At 42.1% G+C, this 12,741-nt stretch overlaps 1 non-coding gene across 1 annotated transcript; it reads right to left on the bottom strand.

Moving 5' to 3' along the window:
- Positions 1–3,572: 3,572 nt before the first annotated feature.
- trnat-agu (transfer RNA threonine (anticodon AGU)) lies at positions 3,573–3,646 on the bottom strand. The gene has a single exon. It is a non-coding gene; the product is annotated as a tRNA-Thr (tRNA).
- Positions 3,647–12,741: the final 9,095 nt, after the last annotated feature.

The raw sequence follows: 12,741 nt of genomic DNA, 5'->3' as shown, positions 1-12,741 counted from the left end.
AACACCTCAGCAGTGGTACAGGCTGATCGCCTGCATGCCACGCTGCATTGATGCAGTAATTCATGCAAAAGGAGCCCCGACCAAGTACTGTATATGAGTTACACTTTTTGAATTGAATTACTGAAATAAATTAACTTTTCGATATTTTAATTTATTGAGATGCACCTGTAAGCACCTAAGCAGACACCTTTGCTGTATTCCTCTGACTCAATGTAACTACAATATAGAAACTATCACCTGCTCAAGAAGGAGACAATCCCTGAAAACATATACTTCAAATACTGTCTTTCAGTTTTACCTTTTTTGCCCAAATGTACATGAACACGCACAATTTAATAGAAACAGAAGTAGTAAAAAAAATCTGCCCACTCCTTCATCGTATTAATTTCCACATAAACAATATGAATAATAACACATCACAGGGAGTGTTTCTGGACCAAAGACAGAATTTAAACCCCTAAATAAAGGAGCTAAACAAGTTTGTTGACAAACTGCTTTGCTACACTGCAAATGCATTGGATAAACTCTGTAGAAGTTTATCAACATAGAAGCAATGCTCTATGGAGTGGTAGACATCTTCACCCTGCGTACTACTGTTGAAAATATTAATCATTGGGCAAATGTAGCACAGCAGGTGCCACATGTTGTGCCAAAGGGTAAGCTATGCCATTTGTACACATCACGTGGTGCACTGTGGTTCTTGTCACACCAGAGAAATCATAGAAGGTTGTGTCTTGAACATACCTTTTATGTCAATACTATTCCCAAAAGCAATGAAGCACACCTAGACAGATAGATAGATAGATAGATAGATAGATAGATAGATAGATAGATAGATAGATAGATAGATAGATAGATAGATAGATAGATAGATAGATAGATAGATAGAATCCCAAGGGGAAATTCACATAGCAAAATGGAGCCTAAGGTGCTCATTCAGAGTCTGACCTTTAAACATGAAGGAGCAACTAAAATCTATATTGTTTGCATTGTGGTGGAGTAAATAGCATGGGATGTACAAAGAGTTGCTGCTTCTTTGTACACTCTTAAAATAAAGTTGCCATAGTGGTTCTTCAGAGAGCATTGTCATTGTCATAAGGGAACGGTTATTTCTTTAGATCTATAAAAGGCTCCATATTGTGAATAACCACAAATAAATGGTAACAAATTAGTGAAATTCCAAGGGATTTTAAAAGGATTCCTGCTGCATAGAATAGCACAGACAAAGTCCAGGTTTCTTTACCTGTTAGTTCCCCGCTAAATAGTCTACCATTCATTCAAGATTTCAGGTTTCTTCTACAATTTAGGAAGTTTTTCAAGGCACAGAGAGCCAATTTCATATGCAATGAACTTGTCCCTGAATGAAATGGTGCTTTGTCAAGCAAAGGCTCTTCTGAGGAACCACACAACCTAGTAAAGAACTGTGTAGTGCCATTAAAGAATCTTTATTTTTAAGAGTGTACTGTGACATTTTTTTTCCATCCAGGAGCTTCTTAAATTTCTTGTTCTAGGCATCTGCACACTCTCTATACTTGACAGATTTGTTTTTCAGTGCCACATAAATGGCCTTACACAGACTGTTTAGGGGTTTGAAGAAGTGGAGGATGTTCTTTCCACAGAAGCGGTGTGGCATAACACTGAACCACATCTACATCCACACTGACTGTCTTTTCCATCTGCAATGTCATTGCAGGTGCATCTTGTTTTGAGTATGTAATCAGTTTCTTGGGATTCTTTGAATCTTTGGATTTGAAAAGGTTTCTAATATGTGCACAAAACAGAAATCTTTACCTTATATTAGACTATGTGGATGGATACTGACAGATCAAGAAAACCTGAACTTAGCCTGTGTTATTAAATGCAGCAAGAGTCCTTTTAAAATCATGAACCCATTGGCATTTCACAAAATTTATTATCATCTATTCATTTATAGAACCTGTTACAGAAAAGAAGGTTCTTTCTGGAAGGTTTGTGCTGGTGGGTCTTTTAGGAACTAAAAAAATCCCCTATGGCACTGCTATGATTTTTTAAGAGGGCACAGATTTGTCTGTTAAACACAGTTTTGGCCACTGTGAAACACATTTCTATTAGAATCATGCAAAGTTTGTTTTCATACTCTTCGAAACCTGCGCTCTGTACTTGTGCCAAACCTTTTAAGAAATTTTTAATTGTGCCAGTGGAAAAATACACTCACTGAGTAAATTCTTAGGATCACTATACAGATAATGGATAGAACCTGATTTTTCTCTCAAAACAGCCCCAGTTCTTATATGGTGCAGGTGGATTATCGTGCTGAAAGTAACCATTAGAAGATGGGAAAGCTGTTGCAGTTAAAGGATAAACATGGTCAGCAAAAATGCTCAAATATACTGTAGGCTGTGGAATTCAAGCAATGATTCATTGGTATTAATGGGCCAAAAGTTTGTCAAGAAAATGTTCGCCACACTATTACACCATTACCAAAAGCCTGGACTATTGACACAAGGCAGGGTGAGTGCATAGATTCATGCTTTTGGCATCACATTCTGAGCCTACTATCTGTGTTTCTCGTCTGAAATCGAGATTCGCCAGACCAGGCTATGTTTTTCCAGTCTTCAGCTGACCAGTTTTACTGAGCCAGTGACCACTGCAGCTTCAACTTTGTGTTCTTGGCTGACAGGAGTGGAACCAAACATGGTCTTCCGCAGTTGTAGTCAATCCACGTCAAGGTTCAATGTGTTGTGCATTCTGTGATGCTTTTCTGCTCATCACAGTTATACAGAGGGGTTATCTGAGTTATCATAGCCTTTGTGTCAGTTTGCACCAGTCTGGCCATTCCCATTCTGTCATGAATAAGGTGTTTCCATCTGCAAAATGGCCACTGAATGGATATTTTTTGTTTCTTGCACTGTTATGATTAAACTGTAGAGTCTGTTGTGTGTGAAAATCGCAGGAGATCAGCAGTTACAGAAATACTCAAACCAGCACGTCTGGCACGAACAATCACATCACAATCAAATCAGTGAGATCATAATTTTTCTCCATTCTTGTGTTTGATGCAGCCATTACCTAAAGTTGCTGACCTGTATCTGCATGATTGTATGCAATGCACCGCTGTCACATGATTTGCTGATTAGATAATAGCATGGATAAGCAGGTGCACAGCTGTTCCTAATACTTTGTCCACTGAGTATATTTCTTTACATATTCACAGAACAGTTACTGGGACATTGCTTTGCCAATATCTTTTCAGGTATGGTATTATTGACAGCAATCAACACTTATAGCAATCTTTGAAAGTTTTGTTTCTGGCTACCCCTGCTTATAAAAAAGGCTAATGTATCCCACACATAATATGTAGCACTATGGGACTCCTTGCCCATTCACACTCCACTCCTACCTTCCACTTAAAATTTGAAATCCCTCCCTGGCTGTGCAAAGATCTCTCCTTGGCTATGCTGTACAGGTTCTGCACGTTACAGTTGTAGGAAGGGTCATTTACAGCAACTGGTAATAATGAAGAGATGTCGTTCTGCTGATGATCATTAAGTGATAACCCTTAAAGGCATCGCTTTAATTGTGAATAATAACAAAGGCACCGCTGGGATTCGAACCCAGGATCTCCTGTTTACTAGACAGGCGCTTTAACCAACTAAGCCACGGCGCCAACCGGTCAGATATATTGAGGCTTTTTTCAGTTGAATTCATTTACATATCGGGTCTGCTTCGCGAACTGTCCAGATGAATTTACATCAGTGTGCTATTGTTAGGTAGCTCATGTACGATACCAAACACCGTCATATTTGGCTTATATTTGCATATATTTATTCAGCTGAGTTTTCATCCAGAGAACAATGCAATAATTGTTTTTTTTTTTATTTATACAGCTGCAGGATTAACAAATTAAGTCAGACGCTCGGTGTGACACTGTGACTTACCAGTAGGCTACATCTGAGGGTTAACATACAAGGCATTCTTACATTCGAAAGATACACATATATCATTAATTAATTAACTTTCGTAAAATTACCTTTTCGAGTTCACAGTTCTGATGGCTTGTGGGCCAACTCGATAACATCTGGCGCAAAACAGGAAAAAAACTGTCGACGTGCTGCCAGTCCATTTGAACCGAAGATGCACCGAGCGATATGTTCGGCTGAGGCGACGGACCCCTAATAGTTACGCTGATAATCCAGGGGCACACGTTTGACCTTAAGGGAACACTTTGGCAGCCAAATCTCGACATAAACCTGAAATTCTCAATACCAGTTTTTTTATATGTAGACAGTAAGAGGGCTATAGGCAGCTTCACTCTGTTGGTTACACCCGGCACGCTTGAGGCAGCAACAGTCTGCAACAGCGCCCAAGACGTCTAAGCGCAATTCACCACAACTGAGCGTTTGCTGCCCTCTTGAGGTGTTACAGCTAAATTGACGATTTAAACATGTTTTTCGGACTAAAAAGTAAGAAATGAAATTGAAACGGAACCATATAAATAAATGGACAATATTTACATAACGTCAACCTTTATTAATTAAAAGGTGTTTAACACTACATACAAAATGTGGCCTGGTAAATGTAGCAGATGGTGCACAATCAAATACAATGGTAACTGTTGCATACTCAGCAGGGTAATAAGAGGATAGTTTTAATACTTAAAAATAATTTATCGAAATGATATATACGGCATAAAACGGACACAATGCAACTTAAATCGTTTCCACTATTCTCCACCCAAACAGGTACAGTATAGCCTTCTCTCATGACGAATATAAACTATTTACCAAAAGTAAAAAAAAGAGAGTGTTGACTATTAACCAACGCAGTATAATAATAATAATAATAATAATAAAGTCATAACCCCAGAAGCCTTTTCTCCTAACACCAAGTCCACGGTCATTTGATTTTAAGTACTGTAGCGACCTCACCGTGACAGGATCGACAAGGAAGAAACACAGCAGGACGAAGAAGGGACTGCCGAACAGTTTACTCAAACAGTCAAAAAAGTACACGAAGGTAAAAGCAAAACGAACAACTTTGAACTTGAACTATTTACATTAATCTCTCAACGTTATGGCCCTGACAGAAGCCGTCAACGGACCAAACAAACAATAATAAAAAAAAACCTCCGGTTCCACATCCGTAACCCAACCCACTTACCAAGCTCAACTCCCCCTCCCTCTCCTCCTTTGTTCCTCGAACCATCCAGAAATCACTGTCCCCGCCCCTCCGTTCAGGGTGCCGCCACTCTTCTTCTTTTCTATTACTGTCAATCAAACCCCCAAAGTCAGTCCTCCGCCCCGTTCTCCGCCCTTCCCGCTCGACCCAACAGTCACTTTCCCTCTGGGCGGCACCCCGGCCGGATTGTTCCAGTACCTTGGAGTGGACTCTACGCATTTTTCACTGGCTGCTCAAATAATTCTTTATACAGCTTTCAGTTATCTCAAATTGCTACTGCAAGAAATATTACAGGAACAACAAGACATGGACACATAACTCGGTTTCTCAACTTTTTACACTGCCTCCCGGTTAAGTTTTGGGCAGGTTTCAAAATCCTCCTTTTAATATATAAAGCCATAAATAGCCACGTCTCTGCTTACTTATCTGAATTGATCATTACTCATAAACCAGAGTGCACATTAGGATCTCAAGATTCTGGTCTCCTTATACTGTAATTGCAGGGATTAATAAAATAACAGTGGGAAGTCAAGCTTTTACTTACAGGGGCCCAAAACTGTAGTGTGATCTGCCTGCTACTATAAGAGGTGCCTCTTCAGTCTCAGCTTTCAGTTCCCAGCTGAAGACTCACTACTTCAGTTTATCATACCCTCAGCAGAGCTGCTGATTAACAGTTAATATTGCATCTCTGTTATTAGTTGTAAGTCTTCTTCTTCTTCTTTCGGCTGCTCCCGTTAGGGGTTGCCACAGTGGATCATCTTCTTCCATATCTTTCTGTCCTTTGCATCTTGTTCTGTTACACCCATCACCTGCATGTCCTCTCTCACCATATCCATAAACCTTCGCTTAGCCCAGCGTTTCTTAACCTTTAAGTATTTATGACCTGAGTTTTCATAACAGTTTTAATCGTGCCCCCCTAACATTTTTTTGAAAGGAGCCCACTAATACCAATTTATTCTTTTTAAATTAATGATATACTGTATCATTGATGCGTATTTTATTATACCTACTTAACTTTTATCGACATTTATCTAACTCTATATTTATTTTTCTAGTATCAGAATGTAGTTTAAGTTAATTTGTTTTGGTTTCAATAGATGTATTTTTCATATTTTCGATTCTTGTTTTCTTTTTTTCACATCTTCGCACACCCCTAAGGGGACCCGCCCCACAGTTTGAGAACTTCTGGTTTAGGTCTTCCTCTTTTCCTCTTCTCTGGCAGCTCGATCCTTAGCATCCTTCTAACAATATACCCAGCATCTCTCCTCTGCACATGTCCAAACCAACGCAATCTCACCTCTCTGACTTTGTCTCCCAACTGTCCAACTTGAGCTGACCCTCTAATGTACTCATTTCTAATCCTATCCATCCTTGTCACACCCAGTGCAAATCTTAGTATCTTTAACTCTGCTACCTCCAGCTCTGTCTCCTGCTTTCTGGTCAGTGCCACTGTCTCCAACCCATTTAATATAGCTGGTCTCACTATTGTTCTGTAGACCTTCCCTTTCACTCTTGCTGATACCTGTCTGTCACAAATTACTCCTGACACTCTTCTCCACCCATTCCACCCCACCTGCACTCTCTTTTTCACCTCTCTTCCACAATCCCCATTACTCTGTACTGTTGTTCCCAAGTATTTAAACTCATCCACCTTCGCCAACTCTACTCCCTGCATCCTCACCATTCCACTGACCTTCCTCTAATTTACACACATGTATTCTGTCTTGTTCTTACTGACCTTCATTCCTCTCCTTTCTAGAGCATATTTCCGCCTCTCCAGGGTCTCCTCAACCTGCTCCCTACTATCGCTACAGATCACAATGTCATCAGCAAACATCATAGTCCACGGGGACTCCTGTCTAATTTCGTCTGTCAACCTGTCCATCACCATTGCAAATAAGAAAGGGCTCAGAGCTGATCCCTGATATAATCCCACCTCCACGTTGAATGCATCTGTTGCTCCTACCACAGACCTCACCACTGTCACACTTCCCTTGTACATATCCTATACAACTCTTATGTACTTCTCTGCCACTCCCGACTTCCTCATACAATACCACAGCTCCTCTCAAGGCACCCTGTCATATGCTTTCTCCAGGTCCACAAAGACGCAATGCAACTCCTTCTGGCCTTCTCTAAACTTCTCCATCAATATCCTCAGAGCAAACATTGCATCTATTGTGCTCTTTCTTGGCATGAAACCATACTGCTGCTCACTAATCATCACCTCACTTCTTAACCTAGCTTCCACTGTTCTTTCCCATAACTTCATGCTGTGGCTCATCAGTTTTATCCCCCTGTAGTTACTACAGTCCTGCACATCCCTCTTATTGTGAAGTTCCCCTTGGGATTAATAAAGTATCTATCTATCTATTCTTAAATATTGGTACCAGTACACTGCTTCTCCACTCCTCAGGCATCCTCTCACTTTCCAAGATTCCATTAAACAATCTGGTTAAAAACTCCACTGCTATCTCTCCTAAACACCTCCATGCTTCCATAGGTATGTCATTTGGACCAACAGCCTTTCCATTCTTCATCCTCTCCATAGCTGTCCTTACTTCCTCCTTGCTAATCCGTTGCACTTCCTGATTCACTATCTCCACATCATCCAACCTCTTCTCTCTATCGTTCTCTTCATTCATTAGCCTCTCAAAGTATTCCTTCCATCTGCTCAACACACTCTCCTTGCTTGTGAGTACGTTTCCATCTTTATCCTTTATCACCCTAACCTGCTGCACATCTTTCCCACCTCAGTCCCTCTGTCCAGCCAATCGGTACAGGTCCTTTTCTCCCTCCTTAGCGTCCAACCTCTCATACACCTCATCATATGCCTTTTCTTTAGCCTTCGCCACCTCTGTCTTCACCTTGCACCTTATCTCCTTGTACACTTGTCTACTTTCTGCATCTCTCTGACTATCCCACTTCTTCTTTGCCATCCTCTTCCTCTGTATACTCTCCTGTATTTCCTCATTCCACCACCAGGTTTCCTTTTCCTCCTTCCTCTGTCCAGATGTCACGCCGAGCACCCTTCTTCCTGTCATCCTTACTACATCTGCTGTAGTTTCCCAACTTTCTGGTAATTCTTCACTGCCACCCAGTGTTTGTCTCACCTCCTCCCTAAACTCAGCCTTGCAGTGTTTCTTTTTCAACTTCCTCCATTTGGTCCTTGGCTCTGCCCTCACTCTCTTCCTCTTCTTGATCTCCAACATCATCCTACAGACCACCACCCTATGCTGCTTAACTACACTTTTCCCTGCCACCACTTTGCAGTCTTCAATCTCCTTCAGAACTAAAATATAAGTAATATGATATTTATAAACTGTTATTCACCTGCCCCATTCTGTTTCTCTTTTTGGTATTGTCATGTAGCACTGCTCTACTGCAAAGTTGTTTACCAGAAGAGAAGTCATCTCAGATAAAGAAGCTCTGGAAACATGGAGTAGAAGAGTTCTTTCATCAGATTGTCTGGTCTAACATTCACTCAGCTGTAGAATGGCCAGTGGAGAGGAGGCTGTTTGTTGGTTGAGGTGTCCAGGACTCTGAATGTGTCTGGCTTGTCTGAATTCTTTTCTACAATCTGGCAGTGATTCCATAATTAGCTGATAGACAGATATTGCTGTTTTTCATTTATGTTAATTCATTTCTACTTTGAATTTGATGTACAGGCAGTCCCCGGGTTACGTACGAGATAGGGATTGTAGGTTTGTACTTGAGTTGAATTTGTATGAAAGTCGGAACAGGTACATTATTTTAATAAATGCTATTTTTGACCGACTGTAACCAAGTGCTCTGCCAATGAATGATGGAGTTTCACCTCTCTCTAATCTTTTATTATTTCTACTTTATTTTCAAAGGTGATAGTTTTTCTCTTCTTTACTGTATCACCAGCACTTGCATCATATTTGTGTTTCAGAGACATTGTTGAAGGGTGAAGACAAAAGGTTAAGATGAGCTCTTCTGCACAGCACTGTACACGCTATCACAGCAGGAAGGCACCAGTCATCAACACGTCTGATGTACTGACAAGAGACAACTTCCTGCTATGTGTGTAACAATACAAGCAGGCTTGCTATCGAGAATGAATGGGGGCGGCGAGGGGCGGTTCATCACCAGCCCACCTCACAGTCACCTCCACTACAGTATGCTGTAGGACGAACACGGTGCAGCCAAAGGCGAGCAGTGAATCGCCCAACCCCAATACAACAGGCAGTCATCCGAGGCACACTACAATGCTACCCCTGCCGCCCCCGTTCAGCCACAACCAGGTCACCGCTTCCAGCATTACCAGCCGTATGTGCTGGGTGGGCAGTGAAACGCCCCACTCCGCTCCATCCAGCCTGCGTCCAGTCTGAAGCAGTAGCTGTGGCGGCATATTGGGCGGGCAGCGAACCATCGTCCTGCACACGAGTGATAGCTGTGGCCCCGGTGACTATGGACCACGGGTCACCGCTTGCCGCCGGGAGCTGCCCGAGGGACACTACACTGCACGAGCAGCGAAATCGCCCCCCTCCAGCCACCGCTTGCAGCATCCCTAGGCGGAAGATGACGGAGCGGCAGTTACTGAGGCGCATGCGTTGCAGCTGCGTCCTCATTCGTAAGTCGTAGGTCGGATGTTCGTAACCTGAGGGCTACTTGTATTTGAACAAATCTGTATCCTCATATGTGATAGTTCTGTATTAGTGAATTGTATCATCTGTTCTTGCATTTTGCCTTGTAGTCTGTACATTTGTATTTTATTTCTGAGGTGACTATGATAGACTGGCCATTGTGAATGAAAACACAAACTTTGTATGTTATAATATTTTGGCAATCACTTGGGCTTACATGACAAGCTGTAGGATTTCTGGAGGAGGCCAGCGGTGTAGCCTGCAGGGCTCCGAAAGATAAGGGAAAATGAATACTTAGCTAACAAGCCGCATGTAGACAGGAGTATGAGTGTAAATGGGGGAATGAGGCTTTAACTAATTAGAGTTAGGAATATGAGGCATCCAGTACATGGCCAATGCATGAGTTTTGTGGTTTAACAAATCAGTGAAGCATTATGCTGTCTGATCAAGGTGCCTTATTTTTGTAGCCAATAAGATGTATTCTTTTGTATTCTAATGAGATATGCAAATCTGTTATGTGAGTAGGCATAAATAAGACTCTTTACTGACCATCCCTCCTTCTTTTCCATTAGCTGAAGGGCCATCCCTTTTCACGAAAAGAAATAAAGAAGCTTCATCCTTCTTGGTTCTTTGGTGTGATTATTTGCACCAAGTAAATTTTGACCACACTATCTATCTCAGTGAAATGGATTGCTTATGTTCTGTTTTGTGTATTGTATTTTTTGACACCCACTGCACACCCAACTTACCTGGAAGAAAGTCTCTCTCTGAATTGCCTTCCCAAGGTTTCTTCCATTATTTTTCGTACAAGATTTTTTTTTTGGGACCTTTTTTCTTGTCTTGGCTTGGGAGCAGTCACCAAAAGGGCCTGTTAAAGCACATTGAAACATTCCTTGTGTGATATGGCTATACAAGAAATAAATTGTTGTTAAACACAAAGGTTCCTTAATGGCTCTTTATTGGGCCTTGTGGTACTTTGTAGAAGCATTTACATATAAAGAACTATTTAATTCTGGGGAGGGTTCCTTTGGCTTTGAAAAGGTTCTTAATACATGGGCAAAACAGCAATCTTTAATGTGTAGTAGGCTAACTAGCAGGGTAGTAACAAATCAGGAAAATCTGAACTCAGCCTGCGTTATTGTATGCAGAAAGAGTCTTTTTTAAAATTATTAACTCATATGTATTTCATACATCTGCTATCATCTATTAATTGTTATTTACTATATGGAGCAGTCACAGATCTAAATAAACAAATGTTATTTGTAGAACCTTTCTGTGGATGGTTAATTAGAGAACCAAAAATGGTTCCCGTATGGCATCACTGTAGAGAACCACTCTGGTGCCTTTATTTGTAAGAGTGTATTTAATTGCTCTGATTCCTATCGCTTTGTTAATTTACACAAGAATATGTTATGAAGAGGGAGTGCTGGCAACCTAAAGTAAATCTGTGAAGTGACCACCGACATGTGTTGTCAAGATACACTTGGACACCATTGGCTTGATTATATATCATATTGCATGACTATATTTGCTGTGTCTTGTGTTAAACAAAATTGCCAGATATTGTACTAAAATACACAACTCCACTTCAAAAGCATTTAAAATGAAATAACCAAGTTAAAATATATTAGTCCACGCGGCCCGCATGGCAGATCCTAGTTAGCACTAAACACTGTGGTACCCGGATGGGTGTGGTACCCAGCCGGGACGCCCGAGAAGATCGGAGGAGGGCTTGTGCCTCCTCCAGACCTCGAGGGGGTGACCACCCTGGGGGCCGCGGGTACAGAGCTGGGAAGCTCGACCCTGTAGGGGCCCATGGTCACCGCCAGGTGTGGCGGAAGTGCTGGGGGGAAGAGGAAGAGGGACACCCGGAGTGCTTCCGGGGAGACAACCGGCACTTCCGCCACACTGGGGCGTGTCGGTGGGAGATTGCTGGGAACACACCTGGAGCACATCTGGGTGCTTATTTAAAGGGGCTGACTACCTTCAGAGATGGACTTGAGTCGGGTGGAAGAAGGACAAGGTTTCTGGAGGAGAGAAGGAGGTGGTCTGAAGAGACAGAGAGAGAGAAGGCATTGTGTTGGCCTGGACTGAGGGGTATTGGGGCTTGTGTGAGTAGTGATGGAGTGTATCATGGAAACCCTAAATAAACGTGTGTGGGGTAATTTAAACGCGTCTGCCTGTCTGTGTCCGGGTCATATTCCACAACTTGTACAAAATGATTACTATCGTTTGTGATTGAATCATTCTGTATCTTTGGTGTTACTTATTGACTTTTCTTACTTCCACCTTCTGACAAAAGCGCGTTTTCCCATGGTATTACGGTACCAGAAACATCATCTGCTAGTATAGTTGCAGCTGCGGCATCAGCTCCTTGATACCCTAGGCATGACACTGCTCCAACTTGAATTACTGAGCAATGAATTCAGTGAGTGTTTTCATGATTTCAGACTGTCCCGTTTCACTGTTAGTCGGGGATAATCTGATTCAAATATGTTGTGTTGTCCGTATGTGTGGGGTTTTTGCATGATCTCGAGCGTTCGTTTTTGGTTGCTCTTCCGTTTTTGAGCCTCAATCTCGGGCTCGATGGGTGACCGTGTGTGGAGTCCGTAGTCTGTCCCGTTTCACTTTGGGGTGTGTGTCTGACTCCTCTTTTTTGTGTAATATGGGCGCGTTGCCTCATTTCTTATTTCTGTTACTGGAGGGGTGCTTTGTGTCTCATTTCTTATTTATGTTAGTGTGTGAAATCCGTAGTCTGTCCCGTTTCGTGTGCTATGGGCTTTGTGTGGCGCTTGCGTGTGATTCCTTGTTTTTGTGTGCTAGGGGCGCGTTGCCTCATTTTTTATTTCTGTTAGTGGAGGGGGGCTTTGTGTGTCGTGGGTCTGAATCCTCCTTTTTGTGTACGTCCCGTTTCGTGTGCTATGTCCGTAGTCTGTCCCATTTCGTGTGCAATGGGCTTTGTGTGGCGCTCGCG

This window comes from Erpetoichthys calabaricus, chromosome 3 (genome assembly GCF_900747795.2).
Source record: "Erpetoichthys calabaricus chromosome 3, fErpCal1.3, whole genome shotgun sequence".
Taxonomy (NCBI): Eukaryota; Metazoa; Chordata; class Cladistia; order Polypteriformes; family Polypteridae; genus Erpetoichthys; species Erpetoichthys calabaricus.
Note: the sequence above shows the minus strand (reverse complement) of the source record. Positions and strands in the feature narration are given on the sequence as shown.